The sequence below is a fragment of the Sarcophilus harrisii genome, chromosome 1, assembly GCF_902635505.1.
Source record: "Sarcophilus harrisii chromosome 1, mSarHar1.11, whole genome shotgun sequence".
Lineage (NCBI taxonomy): Eukaryota > Metazoa > Chordata > Mammalia > Dasyuromorphia > Dasyuridae > Sarcophilus > Sarcophilus harrisii.
This window is the reverse complement of record NC_045426.1, coordinates 338,605,434-338,624,637: the sequence shown is the minus strand read 5'-3', so window position 1 is coordinate 338,624,637 and position 19,204 is coordinate 338,605,434. Positions and strand designations below refer to the sequence as shown.

At 45.0% G+C, this 19,204-nt stretch overlaps 1 protein-coding gene across 1 annotated transcript in view; it reads left to right on the top strand.

The window, feature by feature from the left end:
* Positions 1 to 5,275: 5,275 nt before the first annotated feature.
* Positions 5,276 to 19,204, top strand: part of RHBDF1 (rhomboid 5 homolog 1) — a 47,757-nt gene continuing 33,828 nt past the window's right edge. Inside the window, exon 1 of the mRNA XM_031945670.1 lies at positions 5,276 to 5,522. The gene's annotated coding sequence lies outside the window, so the exon portion shown is untranslated. The remainder of the gene's footprint in view (positions 5,523 to 19,204) is intronic.

The following is a 19,204-nucleotide window of genomic DNA, read 5'->3' as shown; positions in this document are numbered from 1 at the left end:
CAAACACAATAGCAAAAGGGCAGCTAGATGGCACAGTGGATAGATGGCAGGAGGACCAGAATTCAAATTCTGCCCCAGACACTTAACTCTTACTAGCTGTGTGACCTTAGGCAAGTCACTTAACTGCCTCACAACCCCCTCCAATATAGAATTTATATTTTAAATATTTATATATTTTATATTTATAAAAATATAAAATATTTTTACATCTATATTTCATTATAAAATAATGAAAGATGAATAGGAATAGGGACTGAGCTGAGGAAACTCTACTGAAGCAGTTTGTCATCAATTTTTCTGCAAATTTTAGTGCTAATGAGTTGCCTCCAGGTTAAGTAATTATCCAGAGTCAGGCTGTGTCAGAGGTAGAATTTGAACTCTGGCTTCAAAGCTGGATATCTACCACATCATGCTGTTGCCTCTCAGTTAAAAAAAAAAAAAAAAAAAAAATAGGTGAATGGCTGAGAAAAAATGAAAAGAATGGGACCAGGATGCCTTAGGAAGAAAATCATCTACTGACAGAATGAATTGACTTTTCTTTGTCTCTTAAGAATAGAGTAAAAGTGTTTGGATGGTAGTAAGAGAAATTGAAATTAGATCACAAGAGGAACTCAGCCGAGAGGATTGTTGGCAGTCCCTGGAACAGGTGCTAGAGGGAGGAGGGAGAATGCTGTTTTACAGGTTTGTAGAACCACACAGCTGTCAAAAACCTTGGAGATCATCTAGTCCCTTCTCTTCATTTAGGCCTGAATTTCTCACAGTAAGTTAATGTCACTGAGCCACACTACCTTGCTTAGATTTCAAATCGGGAAGAGAACACTTAGCCTTAGATTCTCCCTGTCCTAGGGCAGGGGATAAGTTTAGAGAAGATTCTTAAGAATAAAATGGATTCAAACTTGACCTGGGAGAAGAGTTGAAGGAATGCTGCTTCCTCCTATTGTTTCCCAAAGGAATATAAGCTCCCCAGAAGTACAATTGTTTTATTTTTGACCTTATATCTCCAGTGCCTAATGAATGCCTATTGATTGATTGTTGAAGGGATGGGTGACTGTAGATATAGGATGTTGAAAAGTCAATGTGTGAGTTGGTTCTTATAGAACTGTTACTTTTTTTATTTGATACAGGTGAATGCTTCCTGTTTAGGAGACAGGGTCAGGGGTATATCCAGTAATGACTGTGATTTAAAAAAAAAAGGTATCAATAAAACTTTGAACAAAAAGTCAGTCTAGGTCTGCAATCTAGTACGATATGGTTGAGGGATATGGCAGAGATTATGTAGTATAGCCTGGAGTAAGAGGACTGAACTGAGAGTGGGGAGAGCAGGGCTCTGGTACCAGTTTTATCACTAAGTTGAATCAACTTGAGTAAATCATTCATGTGTTTTGTGTTCTAGATTCTGTGTTCTAAGGCTCCTTCCATCTCTGATTTAGTCTAACTTTATTTTATAGATAAGGAAACTGAGTCTGGGAAAGTTAAAGATATTTGCCTTGGATCAGAAAAGTGGGAATGAATAAAAAAAAAAAAATTCAAACCCAGACTCCAAATCTAGTACCTTCTCCCACAAAAAAAAAAAAAAAAAAGAAATGTAAAACATTTTATAAATCATAACATGCTATATTAGGTATACTTATCATTATTCCACTAAGTTTCCTTTTAGTGCTGATTGACATTCTCCATATTAATGCCCCTGCCAGGTCTATGTTCTGTGATTCTAGGATAGAAGGAAAATTTCATTGACGATGACTCCCTTCTCCTTTCAAAAAACTAAAACCAACAAAATCCTCTCCTCTATTCCTCCTGTCCTGGTGGGCTCAGAGCTTCTGTGGTCACTGCTGTAGAATGACACTTTAATGAGAATTAGGCCCAGCCAGGCTGGGTGGGGTAGGGATGAGCTAATTTTCTCCTGAGAGGCCTGATGACTTCCCAGGCCCCACACCCTGTCTTGCTGAAATCACTTTTCCCCCATCGTCTTAAAGGTAGAACCAGGAGATGAAGAAACCCTCAAGAGAAGAAATGAATGTTCTTTTTCTGGGGTGGAGGCAGTAATACCCCATCTCTCAAGACCAAGGTTCTTCAAGGGAGCTGGGGATGTGGGACAGGAATTAGCCTTTTAGGATAAGCTTCTGCAGACCTATAGACATGAGCAGCTTTGGTAAGGACCAGCACTTGCCCTAGCAAGAAGAGCTGTCCATATCTCTGTCTCTATACCAGTTTAACCTTCCTAAGGGGTTTACAGGAGGTAATTTGGAACTTTGGCCTATCCTCAAATAACTGTAAGAGATCTAGTGCCTGAATTCCAAGGATTCATTCATTGCTCTGACTTACATAATAATATCTTTTAAAAAAAATAGCTTTTTTATTTTCAAAATACAAAGATAGTTCTCAACATCTGTCCCTGCAAAACCTCATGCTTGTAACCTTTCTACCTTCCCTCCCTCTGCCTCCCTTCCCAAGACAGCAAGCAATCCAATATATATTAAATATGTGCAATTCTTCTATACATATTTCCACACATAATAATATCTTTATAATGCATAGACATACTGTCTCAGTGGCGCCAGGAGATAGTTCCTGGTTTGTGGAATGATGTCTCTGTGGTGTGTAGAGAGACTCCCCATTATGATTATCGGTTATATATTTCTGTAGACTAGGACAGGCAGATTTTTCTGGCTACTTTCCTGTGCTGGATGCTTGGGCCCCACTTAGGGGCATACTTTACTGTAAGATAACCCTATAGAAGAACATCCATATTTTCACAGGTAAATTAGGAAGTTAATTCACTTTAAGAAAAGATTCCTGTTTGGTTCATTTATATAATAATAGTTCACATTTATATTCACTTTAAGAAAAGATTCTTGATTGGTTCATTTATATAATAATAGTTCATATTTATATTGAGTAGCTTAACTAAAAACTCTTTTCTCATAATCACCTTCTCCAGCTGGTAATCCAAGATATTTTACAGAGAAGGAAGCTAAAATTTATAATTGCCCAAGATCTGTTAATAAATACATTATTCCAGCTAGGACCTGAACCAGGGACTTTTGACTTCAAGTTCAGGGCTCTTTCCATTATCCTGTGTGTTATCCCTCTGGTGCATATAAAATGATTCTATTTTCTACATAACTGTTCTCTGATAAAGTGAGTTTTGCCCTCTGGTCTTAAGACCTGTGTCTGGGACAAGCAGCTTCTGGAACAGAAGGTGCCTGGCACTGGCAGGGAACAATGGATGGCCCAAAGGAGTTGGGAAGACAGCCACAGACATGAGGATGGTTGAGAAAAGAGGGTGGCCCTTTCTTAAGTCACCCTTATGGTTTTGGTTAAAAGAGCTCCCGAGAGCCTTCCCGTCTGCAGCTCTCTGCTTGCATTCATTCTGGAAGGACTGATGACAGAGTCACCCAAGGGCTGGCAGACAGGGACTAGAATTGACCAGCGTGACCTTCCTCTTCTGCAGGTTTCCTCTCAATCTTTCCCACACCAGTGTCAAAGTGTCCAAGTGTAGAGTTCCCTGTCTGAGTATGGAATTTTAGCTTTATTGACTCCAGCCAGTCACTGCTTGAGGCTGGACCAGTTCTGCCAGATACCTATGCCCTTGGGTGCTTAAACTGCATTTAGGTTGGTGCTTGGTCTCCAGATTTGCTAAAAGGCGTTGCAAGCTTGGGTCTCCAAAACTCCAGCTTGGAACTCCCTCTGTCCGGCAGACCCCTAAGAAGGGGGAAGCTTAGTAAAAGGAAAAATGTTTTATAAACTTTAACATGCCCCATAATTGAGTGTCCACCAAATAAATAGTCAATGGTCAGATTTGTTTTAAACATGCCTCTAATCTATGCTTTTCCTGCCCTGGCCAATATGATGTCCATCAGCGGAGAACCTGTTATCCTCATCTCCAGGTGATTAGGGATCATAGGTAAGGCTGGCCAAAGTTAAAAGTAAGTCTGGGACTTGGATAAGACGTGCAGTTTGTAGACAGGGTTAAGGCTCAGTCTGAAGCCATGGTCAGGAGATAGTCTGGAGCCTGAGATAGATGGAAACTTCATTGCAGTTACGCTAAATAGCCTAGGCTGGAAATGAAGGTGATCCCGAGCTTTTCAGTAAGTCAGTACCCCTAATAAACTGGCTAATTTGCCGATCTTCTCGTCTTGTCTCCCCCCTTATTTCCCTTCTGTCTAGCCACAACTGGTGGCCGAGGAATAATAACTGGCAATTCAAATGCTCTACTTACAATGATCTCATCCCAACATCCCGATGAGTTAACGAGACTACAAGTCTCATGCCCATTTTATAGATGAGCACGCCGCGGATGGGGAGGCTAAGAGATCCGCCCAGGCTCACACTGCTAGTAGCTGTCGGCCCTTCTCCCAGCGGACCGGGGACCTCACCTAAGTGTCGGGCCAGTCTGGTCCTTCTCACTAATCCCGATATTCTGGCCCTCGGGTACCTAAGCGGCGTCAGTCACTTCCCCGAGAGGCCCACTGCCGGGGCATCTGGAGGAAGAGAATTGGGGTCAAGCCCCGGGAGAGTCGAGCAGGGGATGGGGTGTGGTGGCGGCCTAAGGGCAGGCCCACGAGTTTGGCCGGGACCCCCTCTAAGTCCCGCCTTCAGCTGTGAAATTCTAGGACCAGACTTATTGGGGCGGGGGGAGAGGAGGGGGCGTCCCCTCACTTGTGGGGCTCTTGCCGCAGAGTTGCGCGGTAGTTTGCTGGGTCTGTCCGTGCGGGGCGGGGGCGCGGCGGGCTACGCTCGAAGGGAAGGAGCGGGCCGGGCGCGGGGAGGCCGGCCCGGAGCGGGGAGGCCGGGCCCGGGAGCGGGGAGGCCGGGCCCGGGAGCGGGGAGGCCGGGCCCGGGAGCGGGGAGGCCGGGCCCGGGAGCGGGGAGGCCGGGCCCGGGAGCGGGGAGGCCGGGCCCGGGAGCGGGGAGGCCGGGCCCGGGAGCGGGGAGGCCGGGGCCGGAGCCGGTCTGGGCTGCGGCCGGGGGGAGGGTACGGCTTCCGCTCGGCTCCGGGTGGCAGATGAGCTCGCCCCGCGTGCATTCCTGAGCCCTGACTCAGAGCGCGCCGGGAATGAGTGAGCCCGTATGGGCGCGCGCGGCGCGCTCTCCTAGCGGGCGGGCGGGCGGGCGCGCAGCCCGGCCCCCGGCCCCCGCTCCGGCCCCCTCCGCTTGCTCCCTCCCTCTGTCCCATGATCCCTCCTCTCATTTACGTGCCCCTCGCTCCATGGCATTCTCGGCCGGGCGGCGGGCGGAGAGGAGCGCGGACGCGAGGAGAGGCGGGGAAGCGGAGGCTTGGAGAAGCGGAGAGAAGAGGCGGAGAGAGAGGAGCGGGCGGGCGGGCGCCGGGACTCTGGCAAACTTGGAGCGAGACACACCTTCCCCCGCCGCAGTCCCGCGCCGGCTCTGGCCCCCCGGCCGTACGCGCCGGCCCGATTGCGGGGCCCGGGCGGCCCCCTGCGCGCTGTCCGCTCCGCTTCGCCCGCCCCCGGGACCGGGCTGCTGGAGGCGGCGGCGGCCGCCGTGGCTGCGGGCTGGTAAGTGGGCGAGGGAGGGAGGGAGGGGGCGAGGGAGGGAGAAGGGACGCGCTGGCGCGGGGAGCTCGGGACCGGAGCCCGGCGCGGGGCGGGCCGCCAGCGCCGTGGCCACGGCTGGGCTCGGCCCGAGCGGAGCCAGCCGGCTTTCCCAAGTTAGCCGCCTTCCCCTCCCGACGCCTCCCTGTGCCCTCCTCTTCCCCGGCTGGGTCAGCAGCCCGCAGTCGGCGGGTCCTGGGGCCGCTGCTGTCCCATCCTGGTAGCCGCGCGCGGCGGGAGCCGTCTGCGAGCCCTCGGCCAGCCGTGCCTGTGGGGGAGCGGACGGCCCCCGCCTCCGGGGGGTGCAGGGGGAGGCGGCTCGGGCCGCCCCGGCTCCTGCCACCTGCGGCACCCTCTCCTCTCCTAGCCGCCACCTCAGGCAGCACGTGGGTCCGCTGGGGGGGGGGTGTCGTTGGGAGTGACAGCTTGGGACTTTCAGGACTGGCTAGTCCGGGAGCGAAAGAATAAGCGCAGGAACGTGACACTCCGAAGATTTGGGGGGGGGGGGTGTCGAGAGCGCGTCACGGGCGGGACAGGGTGTGAGCCCACAGAGGGGGACTCACGCCGCAAAATCCTAGGGGTTCCTAGCGACGATGGAAGTCCGGCTAAGAGGGGCCGCAGATGCGGTCCTGCTGCCCCTCCCAAGCTAAACGGCTCAATCGCCCGTAGACTTTGTTTACACACACACAGTGAGAGAGAGGCAGAGAGAGAGAGAGAATCGCTGGGCTGAGGGTTGAAGTTTAGTTTCCTTCTGAGTGTTTGCGAGCCAGTAAAAGAAGAAAGCCTTAGTAGGTTAAGGGCAAGTTTAAGACAGTTTCGCCAAGTGGCCTTGGGACCGTGGGCCCTGGCGGGGGTGAGGGTGGGGAGGAGTGTTGCAGGAGTGAGTAGGGCTCGCCCCAGGGATGCCCTAGTGGGACAGGGATGGGGAGATGGGGAGGGGCGGTTGCGGCGGAGAATATGTGGCCTCTGTGATGGCTGATGCCAAGAGACTTGGAATAGTCCGTCATTGGACAGGGAACAGTGGGGGAGACTTGGAGTCGGGGGTCTTGAGAAACAAGTATCAGTGGTTGGCCTTTGGAGAAGGGGCAGAAGAAGAGACTGGAGCCAGGGGTCCTGAGAAGCAAGCTTCTTCCTCTTCTGAATTCCTCCTGGGGATGGGAGTTTTGTAAAAATAGCCCTAGGCAGGATTAGCACATCCCCCTGAGCTGGCCCTGAGCCAGACAGTGGGTTTGGAGTCACTAACAGGCCGGACATGGAGACTCCAGCTCCAGCCATCTCCTGGAACAGCTGAATGACCAGCTAGGAGCCCCTGGGTGGACAGTGGGGAGAGAGGTAGAAAGCTTGCTTCTGTGTGTAGTAGTGTGCTGGTGGGATCAAAACAAATCGGCAGCTGGCCTCCTTCCCTTTCCCATCCTTGTCACTTTTCTCTTAGTTTACCTAGAGCAAGACAGTCTCTGGACACAGTAAAAAAAGGGACTTAGGATACAGGAAAAGGAGGACCAACTACTACAAGTCTGGGGCATATACTACATTCCCTCACTGCTGATAAATTAAGGGCAATTCTCAGCTGGGCCATTTCCAAAAAACAAAGCCGTTGGAATTGGAGTTCAGGATTCCTAACTATCCTATTCTTTCCTTCCTTGACTTTTTACTTATCTATAATACCTCTCTTCACATCCCAACACACCGCAGGCCATATTCTACTCACTGAAATTTTGGCCAGGAGAGAGAAAATTGCTCCGGATCCTGCAGTGACTCCGGAGGAAGCTGGGATTAAGACACTGGCTCTCCATCCCCTCCCCCCTTTCACAGGAATAACTAGTTTGGGGGCACTCATGTAGTCCTACCCCTCCATGAGGTAATCCTCTGAATTCATATTGGCCACCTTCCTTCTTCTCCCTACCCACAATACCCCAGCATGGGGCTAATTATTCTTAGAGTCAATATAAACATGTAAACACACAGACACTCGGGGACCAAACTCATACTATTCAGATCCACAACAACCCTTACCTGATTCATACCCGTGCAAGCTTTCTACCCTGCCATGAACACCCCCTTGTGGTCTGAGATAGCCTCAGTTCTCCGGACAGGTCCCCTTCCTCCTTGGCTTCTCTCTGTTTAGCCCTTGGTTGAGGAATGAGAGTGAAAAGAGAATCCTGGAATGTCAGAACTTGGAAGGGGACTTTAGAACATCCGAGATGGGAGGAACCTCGAGGCAGTAATAGCCCCATGGGAAGAACTTGTATTTTGAGTCAGAGGTCCTGGGTTCAGTTACTACCTTTGCTACTTTAGTCAAGGGATCTCATGTTTCTAGGCCTCAGTTTCCTATCTGTAAAATAATGGAATTGGAATAGATGAGGGATTCTTAAATTTTTGGTGTCATAGACTGCTTTGGCAATTTGATGAAGCCTAGGGACACCTTCTGAGAATGATTTTAAATGTATAAAATATAAAGGTTAGACATCTACTGGTCATCCTGCCATCTAGGGGAGGGGGTGGGGGGGCAAGAGGTGAAAAATTGGAACAAGAGGTTTGGCAATTGTTAATGCTGTAAAGTTACCCATGCATATATCCTGTAAATAAAAGGCTATTAAATAAAAAAAAAATAAAAATAAAGGTTAGAAAGGAAGCCAGTTTTATTGAGAGTTATCAAATTTTTTTTTGTATATAAAAAGAAAAGAAAAAAATTTGGAGCTGGAAGGATCCTTAAAGCCAGACAGTTTACCTCCCTTCCTCTCTTACAGATAAGGGAAGTGAGGCTCAGAGAAAGTTGAAGTGATTTACTTTGTCACATGGTGATATAGTCACTAAAGAGCTGAGTCTTTATGTTCTGTGACTCTCAGCACAACCCATCCCCTGTGGTACCAGAGACCTGTGGTACATTGTCTGGAGAAGTTCAAGAGCTGTTTTTCTGATCAATGACTTCCTCCCGGGGAGGGGATGGAGCCTAGTTCTTGGGAATCCAGGACGGTGATTTTGGGGGTGAAGTAGGGGATTCTTTCAGGACTGGTATCGGGATGGGGCAGTAGTTGAGGGAGAAAGTTCTAGAAGAATGATTATGGCTGATTTGGAACTATGAAGGTTGGACAAATCCAGAGAATCTGGATCAGATACCCCAATGGTTTTGCCCTAATTGGTTCTTTAGAGCCCATGGACAGAGTCCCTGGAACCTTGAATTCTCCTGGTAGGGTTTTGCAGGTTTTGCAGGAGGAGAGTGTAACTGTCACCTATTTCTCACCTAAATTGGATGTCTTGGACTCCAGGAATGGTTTGTCTCATAGAGGTTCCGTTTCTTTTTTGTGTTTGTGAGGATTGAGGGAGGCTGATTTTTGAGAGGGGAGCCTTACAGCTCCCTGGCTCATATTGGGGAAGGGGAATCAGGAGGTAGAGGGAAGGCAGCACCACACCCATGTGCTGGAAACCCTCTCTCCCCCACTCCCTTCAGCCTTCCTTGCTCAGACTGTCTTGGAGCAAGGAGAGGATTCAAGGATGAAACTGGATTTTCAGGTTTGGGGCCCAGCTGGAGCCTGGGACAGCCTTCCAGCAACCTGGGAGCTCATGGGGGCTGAGCAGAGGTGAATTCCCTCTAACTTCCTCTCATCTACCATTTCCTTCTAGGGCCAGGTCCTCTCCCAGGACCTGTTCCTTGCTGTTTCCCATTCTTATTGCAAACCAGTAGCACTGGCTCTGGGACTCAAAAATGGGTACTTCTCTGAGCCTCCCCCCAGCCCTTCCTGCTCCTCCTATCCCTCCAGCCTTTCCTGGCTACAGTCCCTCCTTTCCACCTTCCAGATGTGTTCAGGGACACTTGCCTGGTGACTGGCTCTGCAGGAACTGGGACTGGAACTCTGTGAATCCAGAGATCTCCCAGGGTACATACAGAATGCCATATTGTTCTCGGGGGGAGTCCAGATGTGGCTGCCTCCATGGTGGCTTTTTGTTTGTTTGTGTGGTATGGTGTGTGTACATGTATGTGCACGTGTACATGTCTCTCTGGTTTTCATGTTGCAGTTTGCAATCTTCCCCATCCAACAGAGGCCCAGAGAGACCAAAGAGGGCTTTTGTCCAAGACCACCTAACTTGTTGGGGGGTTACTGGGCCAATCTTGAGCTTCTAGTTTGGGTAAAGCAGTTGCCCTCTATCATATTGGCCTTTATATAGGCCATACTTTCTTCCCAAATTTAGGATGTATAAATTTGAAGAAAGCCTATACTTATTATACTGTTTTTTTTTTTTTTAAACTTCAAAAGGATCATCCTCTGAGTGAAGAGGAGATGGCCTATTTTTGGATCAATATAGTGATCAATATAATAAATTTGGAAAAACCTCTGTTCCTGGTACTTAGTCACTATTTGGCATTCTTCTCTTTCTCCCTGCCCCCTTGCTAAGTTTTTTCCAGAGGCTCCTATTTTTTGTTTTGTTTTGTTTTAATTTTTTTTATCTTGAAGCTGGGTCTCCCCATTTTTCCTAAACTGGAACTGTGGTGGCCACTCACAGCAGAGTACCCCATTGCTCACTGGCATGGAAGCTTTAATTTACTCCATTTCTGACCTCCATTTGGTTGTTGACATCTCCTGGTGGATTGAAGCCCTTAATATTTCCCTGGGGTTTTGGGGTATGTAAGTGAGTGTTAAGACCAAAATATCCCAGACTGACACCCTGAATAGCCTTAATAGTTTGACAAGCACAAACTCAGATTAAATATATGTGACCTTGGGACAAATAATTTAATCTTCATGTGTAATCTTGGACAAGTCAATCTCTCAGCTTCCTCATCTTTAAATTAAAGGGGTTGAACGCATCAATCTCTATGGTCTCTTCCAGCTCTAAATCTGTTTCTAAGATTTTATGGGTCTTAATGACTAGTCATTATCTAGCATATAGATTATTTAGTCCCTAAGGGAAGCTCCTTTTTTTTCCTTTTAGATTTTTGATTTTTTTTTTCTCCCCTTCTACCTATATAGGAGAGGTTAGGGTAAATAGTAGGATTACTTGTTTTCATTGTTTTTGGCTTCTTGGAAAAAACTAAAACCATTGGTTCAAATGAATGTTTTGGTTTCTTCACAAATTTCCGCTTTCTAGATGTTCTCTTTATTCTTGCTGCTGTCTTGCCTGATAGATTAGTAATTGGCTTTTTTTGTCTCATCACAGGGCAATTTCTAGGCTGACAAGATAGGGAATTCTTTTTTAAATCTCCAGGTTTCTCTGCTTAGACTTGTATCTTATCCTCTTTGCCAGGAAGGGATATTGACCATCCGTCCATTTACAAAAAAAAAGTGATATTATTTGTCTACTTTGTACCAAGTAGCTGGAGATATAAATGTAAAATGCATAATCCCTGCCCACAAGGAATTTATAATCTACACATTATAAAATGACTACAGAATCTTAACACCAAAAGGAATTTTGTCAGTGATAGTAATGGCATATTTTTCTGTAATATTTAAAATTTACCTAAGGCCTTTTTTTCCACAACAGTTTGGTTGTATATGTGTGTGTAAGTCATAAGTCATAGAAATAATATAAGTTGAGAGAGGATATATATGTATGCACATACATATAACATACATGTACATACCATACACATATGTATATGTAGGTATATATATATGTATATATACGTGTGTGTGGAGAGAGAGAGAGAGAATATTTTTATGCTCCAAGGTTCTTTCCATCTCTTTATCTATAATCCCTTGAATTTTCATTTAAAAGATAGGGAAACTAATGTTCAGAGAAATTAAATAACTTATCTGTGATCATATAATTAGTAAGTGATGTTTTTTTCCATTATGTCATGATTTTTCTCCATAGATTTCAACAAAAGTTAGCATATCCATTGAGTATAAATTATATATACAAGGTGTCGTGCTAGGCCCTGAAGCAAAAGCAAAAGCAAGGAGTTTCTGCTCTCAAGGAATGTCTTCACTCATTGGTGGGGGAGATATGTCAGGTATAAAGATAAGTAAATCATCAAGCATTTATTAGTCTCTTACTGTGCTAAATGTTGAGGATGCAAAGAAAGAGCAAAAATAGCCCCTGCCCTCATGGAATTTATACCCTAATGAGAGATACAACACATACGTCAGTACGCATCAGATATTGAATACCTGGATGGTTGTTGTAGAAGTGCATTATTAGGAGGGGGGATGAGAAAAGGCCTACTGCAGGTGAGTAATAGCATTTGAGCTGAATCATAGAGGAACTGGCCCAGGTGAAGGTTAAGAGGAGAGCTTATTGGTATATGGGACAGCCATTGTAAAGGCAGAGATGTAGGAGATGGGATGCTTTGTGTGGCTGCAGTGTTACTGCATGGAGAGGAGTAATGTGACAAAAGACTGGAAAAGAGCCACATTGTGAATAACTTTGAATGCTAAGCAAAGGCTTTTATATTGGCTCCTAGAGGTAACAAGAAACTTTTGGGGTATTGTGTGTGTGTGTGTGTGTGTGTGTGTCCATTTCAGCAGCTTGAATCAGGGAGACCAATTGGGAGACTATTGCAGGAATCCAGGTGAGAAAGCTATGTGAGTGGAGAAAAAGAAATGACACTTTGACAGCTGATGAAATATGCTGGGTGAGCCAAAGAGAGGTATCAAAGATGACATCTAAGTATCTGGGTGGCTAGAAGGATAATATTAATAGCTAACATTTATAGAAATATGTTTAGAAGAATTGCACATGTTTAACCTATATTGGATTACTTGCTGTCTAAGGGAAGAGGGAGGAGGAGAGGGAGGAAGAAAAATTTGGAACACAGGATTTTGCAAAGGTAAATATTGAAAACTATTTTTGTATGTTTTTTGAAAAATAAAAAGCTATTACAAAAAAAAATCTAACATTTATATAGTACATTAGGATTTGCAAAGCACTTTGCAAATACGATCGTTTTACCTTCACAACAACCTTGGGAGGGAGATGCTATTATTATGTCCATTTTTAAAATGATGTTAGTACATGGCTAAGGCTAGATTGGAATTCAGGGCTTCCTAACTCTAGATTTCATGCTCTATCCACTACACACCTAGTTTCCAGTATCGTTGTGTCCTTTCTAGAAAAAAAAAAGGGGAGGATTTGGAGTGAAAGATAATGAGTTCTGATTTGGACATATTAAAATGGAGATGTCTAATTGACATCTATCTTGAAGTGTTCCAATAGATAATCAATAATGCTGGACTAGGGCTCCTAAGAGAAATTGGGACTGGAAAAAATAGATTTGGGAATCATCTGCATAGAGATGAAAACTGACATAATAAGATCATGAGGTCAGTGAGGAAAAGGGAAGAATGAGAGAAACTGGATGAGAATCTGTGACAGATCTTGAGATGTACTTATGGTTAGTGATGGTGACCTGGGACTGGATGAAGTATCTAGCCAAAGCAATTGGAAAGGGTCAGAGAGGGAGAGGAAAACTCAGACAAGGAAATATCAAGAAGAGAGATATTGATTGGAACAGAGCCTCCAGAGAAGTCAACAAGAACGGGGACTGAGAAAGGCCCTAAGCCTGGGCAAATAAGAGAGTGCTGATAATTTTGGAGAGAGATATTTCAGTTGAATGATGAGACTGGAAGCTTGATTGCAGCATTAAGAATGACATGAAAGGAAATAGAGGCACTAAGCATAGGTACTGTAGCTTTTTAAAGCAGTTGAGCTAATAAGAGGATATGGGACAATAGCTAGTGGGTCTAATAGGATGAAAACATCACAAAATCTCCAGACTAGTTCAGTTGGAATGTTAAGAAATAATATTTTCTAGAGCCTCAAACACTTTCCAGACATTTCCTTTTAGGAACAAAGGCTAATAAGGTCCCAGGAAGTAGATGCCAGGAGATAGTGTTTATATAGTGGTGTAAGGTTTGGAAAGCACTGTACAAATATGAGCTCATTTTCTCCTCACAACAGCCCTGAGATGTAGGTGCTATTATTAGCCCCATTTTATAGATGAGGAAATTGAGGAAGACAGAAACTGTGACTTGCCTAGAATCACTTGGCTAGTAAGTGTCTGAGACCAGATTTGAATTCTGGTCTTCCAAACTCCAGCTCATTTTCTTTCCATTTCTCTACTTAGCTGTTGATAACCCAACTCAACCTTTACCAAAATGACTTCATTATCTCCCCAAGACCCTAAAGAGGTGACAGCCAGCCATGTAAAACCCATCATTCTCCCTTTAGAAAGGTCAGTAGTTGATGTTGATCACAGGGAGGAGACCCTTTTCAAAGTCTGAGGGAATGGTAGAGTAAGGAATGGGATAGGAACTGCTCATTAGTTAGCTATTCTGAAATATTAATCTCAAAATGTATTTTAACTTATGATCTTTTTCTTGATCAGAACTCCTTTAAACATTACCTCAAAATATCTTGAGATTAGAGGCAAGGGACAAGACAAGGCACTATGACAATTTAGACATCTTCCTCTTCAAGCTAGAAATCTTAGATATTAAATTAATGTTCAGTTAAATAGTTTCTAGAAAATGGGTGCTTAAAACTCAGAACAGTATTCATAATTTTATTTCCTCACCAGTGGGAACTAGGGAGATTTTTTTAAGGACAGGAAAGACTAGGCCATAGAAGGGAAGGAACCCACAGTGAGGGAGAGATTGGAAGATTAAGAAAATGAAGATGAGGGGTGGAGAAGGTGGGGCAGAATAAAGGAGCTACCTTTGGGGATGTGAAACATCTTATCATCAGAGACTAGAATGAAGGAGGAGATAGTAGGGGTTGAATTCTAAGGGATGTGACATGAGAAGGAGAAATTGTTGTCAAAGTTTTTAAGAAAATTATGAAATGAGATCCTTAGCTGAGAAGGTTAGTATAGGATGTTGAGGGTCTTTTGAGGGGAGAATAGAAGATATGAAAAAGCTGCCATGGTGAATGGAATAAAGAATCGGTTAGAAAGAAGTAGTAATTGCCTTGCTGCAGTGAGAACCTAGTTGTAGATTAGCTAGGATAAATTTGTAGCTGATCCAGTCAATATAGTTTCCCCATTTTTCTTCTAAACTATTTGTTAATTTAAGTGCTTTAAGCTGCTCTTGTTAGAACACCGAGTATTCAAGTAGAAAGGAATCTTAACACATAAAATGGAAAGACAGTTAGGTGGTGCAGTGGATAGAGTGCGCCGGCCCCTGGAGACAGGAGAACCTGAGTTCAAATGTGGCTTCAGACACTTAACTAGCTGTATGACTGGCTAAGTCACTTAACCTGGAGTGCCTCCAAACAAGCAAAACCAACATAGGATGTCAGAGCTGGAAGAGATCCTAGAAAATATCAATTGGAAGGAACTTTACAGAAATGAAGTTCAGTGAAGGAACTTGGCCAGTGTCACAGAAAGAGCGACCGGCAGTTCTGGAATCAGATCCCAAGAATTCTGACTCCCCAGGTTGTTATTCTTTGCATTGTCTCCTATCTTCTCATTGGGCTTCCTGTACCAAATGCTGTATTTGATCCCTGGTATCTTTCTCTGATAACAGGGGTTCTCTTGCATGCTGTCTTGAATTTCTGGAACTGGCACTGACTACTGTAATCTTATGTTTCAAAGAGAGAGTGCTGTTATTTATTATTTACGTGTTTAGCCTCAAACCTATCCAGGGAGCAGCAGCAGCTCCTAGTAGAACAGAATAGTGTCTTGGTTAGATCATTTATATAATCCAGTGGAGGAAAGGACCACTGGTCAAACTGGATTCTGGCCAGAAATCCAAATGTCTCTTGACTCAGGCAGGGAAGACTTCTTAGAGGAGGGGGACTTTTGAGCCATCCATTAAAAAAAGGATAGTTTTTTTTTTTTTTTTGGGGGGGGGGAGGTTAGGAAACATAACCTTTTATATTGTAGTGGGGATACCTGATAGCTACTGAGGTCTCTTCCAACTTAAATTCTTTGGTCCTGAGTTAATCGTTTGTCCTTGGGGTGAGTTGTTTGATTTCATTAATTGGGTACCATATCCCTTTCTTCCTCCAATTGAAGGCCATTGGGTACGAAAGTTGTGGTCAGAGTCCTTGGACACTGTACTCTTATTATGGGCTCCTTGGGGCTGGGCCCAGTGAACTCAAAGGTTTTATTAAATAGGAAATTTCAAGGAGCATAGACCCTCAGACAAAACTGAGAGAAGTATAAGGTTTAGTGGTAATAAATAAATTGATTTAGTGGATGTGTTCATATAAAACATTGTACCTTTTATTGTCATTTAAAGTCCCCACTTTGGCTTGGTTTAAGGAAGTGAAGACATACATTTGCCACCTAAGCAAGAGATGAGTTCTGGATGGGCCACAAATGCTCAGTGCTGTGTGGTTGAGGTAGACCAAAGGAGCTGGAGTCTCTTACAAATAAATGCACCATTGTAATATAAGCAAACCTCTGTCAGGGATTCTCTTTAACAGCTCCTTTTCAAAAATAAACAAACATAATATTATGATATATAGTAGATTTATATAACCAGAAATATATACATACACATTCTTCAATTACTCTAATTGTTTTTTTTCTGCACATTCCCCTTTCTCCTCTGGGTAAAAGTGGCCTTTATCTCATTGGCCTAAATCAAGAGGACATTCCACTTTCTGGAGGTCCTTTTGGTCTCCTAGGCAGGTAGGCTCAATCTAGGTTCCCTAGAACCAACTGCATTGACCCAGAGATATGGCTGGGGCTTAGTCCCCTTTGGGGGGCCAGTTGTTAGAGGCCAGTTGGGCACCTTGGGTGCAAGGTCTAGTGACAGTTCACTTGAATTAGACCAACTCCTGGTGATGTTCTCATGAGACTTTAGGCCAGTGAACAGGTGAGAGGGAAGAAGGGCGAGAACCAGATGGACCAAGGCCACAGAGTCTTTACAAGGGATTTCTGAACAGATATCAGGGCTGCAAGAAATCTTAGAATGTAGTATGTTGCATTTTTGCAATTGGGTCTTTCCTTCTAAACTTAATGAACTATACTGATCAAGGAAAGGATGGGTAGGATAATGGTAGGGGAAAAAATCAACTATTGGCTAGTGGGAGAACAACCAGGAAGGTGTCCTTGATCTGAATCATATAGGAGAAGGAATCAATGAGCTGGAGTAAGGTTTTATTTTAGTTAGTCTGTAAATTCTTTGAGGGCAGGGGCTGGTTTTGGGTTCTTTTTGCATACCTAGCTTTTAGCACAATGCCTGGCACATAGTAGGTGTTTAATAAATGTTTGTGGATTGATAGTTTCCCAGTTGAATCAATACTGTTCTTGTTGGTTGGGAAACTGACCATTGATGAATGAATAGCTTTGTGGCCACCCTTGCCCTCTCTTCTCGTGATCCTCAGCTCCCCCTTCCCAAAAGTCTTTTTGTTTTCTCCATTGCCCTTCCTCAGCCCCCTTCCCAAGGGACCCCAGAGTGGGCAGACAAGGGAGTAGAGGGAAAGGAAGAGGGACACTTCCTGGCATGGGGCTGCCCCAGGCTTCCCTCATCACTGTTATTACTATTGCTATTATGCGTTTGTCCAGTTTCCAAAGCACTTTTACACTCTGTCATTTCCTGAGATCTTTGAAATCTCTCCGTGAGGTCAGCAGAGCCGGAGGGATGGGTTGTTGGGTACGGGGACACTGTGGTGATAATTGTTAATATTAGCTGACAGTAATTTTGCCGATACTAGAGCTGATTGGCAAATGGTGGAGGGATTACAGGGGTTTGGGCCCAGCTAGGAAATGTGGGGGACAATGTTATTGATGATGCCTTAGGTTCTCTCCATCCTTGAGGCATATATCTGGAGTTCGGGTGTGAAGCCATAGCTTTGCAGAACTCTCTCTGAATTCTCTCTCTCTTGCTGCTGCAGAAAGAGCCAGGGGCTGTAACTGGTGGTCAGAACTGATGGTCAGTGGTCTTGACTTCAGTGGCTCAGGATTGGTCTACTGGAATTTCTCCTTATTTACCTTGGGATGAGAGAGACCTCAGAGGTCCTGGAAACCTGAGAAGGCTGGCTTCCTTTTGGGGAATCCCTGTTCAGGTGCCCAGCGGACAAGCCCTGGCATGTCTCTGGGAGGAGGCCGGCCTAGCCAGGAGGAACTCTGTATAGGGCACAGGACTGGCAGGGCAAGGGGGCGAGTCGTCCTAGACAGCATTGGAGGGGCAGAATTTCTTCAGCAGTCAACACTTCTTCATCACCCCTCCTGTCAGAAACCCCAGCCTCCAAGCACCTTTCTTCCTCTGTAAAATGATGGGGGTGACTAGATCTTGCAGCTGAAATTCTCTGTCCTGAGAGGTTAGGGACACTGGCTGATCTTTGGAGTTCTCCCCTTCTTTTAGGCCTTGTGTGGGGACAAGGGTCAGCTGCTAAGTGGTCCATCTCATCCACAGCTTCCCTTGGGGTGTCCCATCACAACTATTGCCCTATGGAATATGTTCTTTCAGCTAACCCAAATTGTAGCTGCTGCAGCTGCATCTCGGGTCTGGCTTTAATGGATTCTAAGAGAACTGATCTAATTTATCAGTGAGACTACTTGAATCAAAGGTCTGTGTGTAAGGTAATTGGCACTGGTGGGAGAAAAAGCAAAAGCTGTGACCCTCATCAGCCAGATTAGGGGTAGAGATTTAGCTGGGACTCTCCCTAGCACTTTAGGCAGATCATGCAACTTCGAGTTTTCAGTTTGTCATCTGTAAAATGGGAGGGGCAGATTTAGTTAACTCCACGGGCAAACTCCCTTTTTATTTTTGATCTCCTTTGACTGCCACTCTATCAGTCCATCAACAAGCATTTTTTAAATACCTGCTGTGTTCCCGGCATACAAATAAAATATTGAAGAGCTTATGTTATATTGGAGAGACTGTGTATATATATTTAAGTACACAGGGAATATCAGTTAAATACTAGGTAGTTTTGGGGAGTGTGGAGGAATCAAGAAAGACTTCACGTAGAAGGTGGTACTTGAGTCTGGAAGGAAATAAGGGATTCTCCGACATGGAGGTGAAGAAAGAGAACATTCCAGGAACTGGGGGGGAGAGGGGGGAGGGGAGGGTTGATAGGGCAAAGGCAAGACAGGGGAGATGTCTCAGCTACTCAGACTAATTGGTTTTTCCCACCTCCTACTTAGAGCCATTTCTGGCTGTCTGTGAAGTCCTTGAAGCTGCCTGGGTGCCTCCCCAATTCAGTTATCAGAAGAGGGAGCAGACTTTCATTTAAGCCAGTCTAGCCATACTGATAAACATTTACAGTAATGTCCTGGTATGCATGGGGCAGCTAGTCAGCAAGTGCAGGAAGATCTGAGGTCAAGCCTAGCCTTAGGCATTTTTAGCTCTGTAACCCTGGGCGCCTCTGTTTACTTCATTTTTTCCCTTCTGTAAAATGGGTATAATAATAGCACTTAACTTCCTAGGGTTATTGGGAGGATCAAATGAGATTGTAATTAAAATACTTAGCATAGTGCCTGGCACATAGTAAGCAGTTATATGTGTGAGTTATATAAATGTTGGTTTTGTTATTATTATTGAAGCTCTCTGTTATTTTATTATATGAGTCTTTTATTTCTCATGTGTAGAGAAAAGGGAAGTCATTGACATCAGCTGCAAAATTTCAAAAACAGTGATTTATTTCCTATCCAGAAAACCCACCCAAGATCTATTTTCAGTATGGACAACAAGACAGATACTCTGAAGCTGAGCTTAGATTCCTCCTTCTACCTTCTTCCCCTTTGGTGGGAT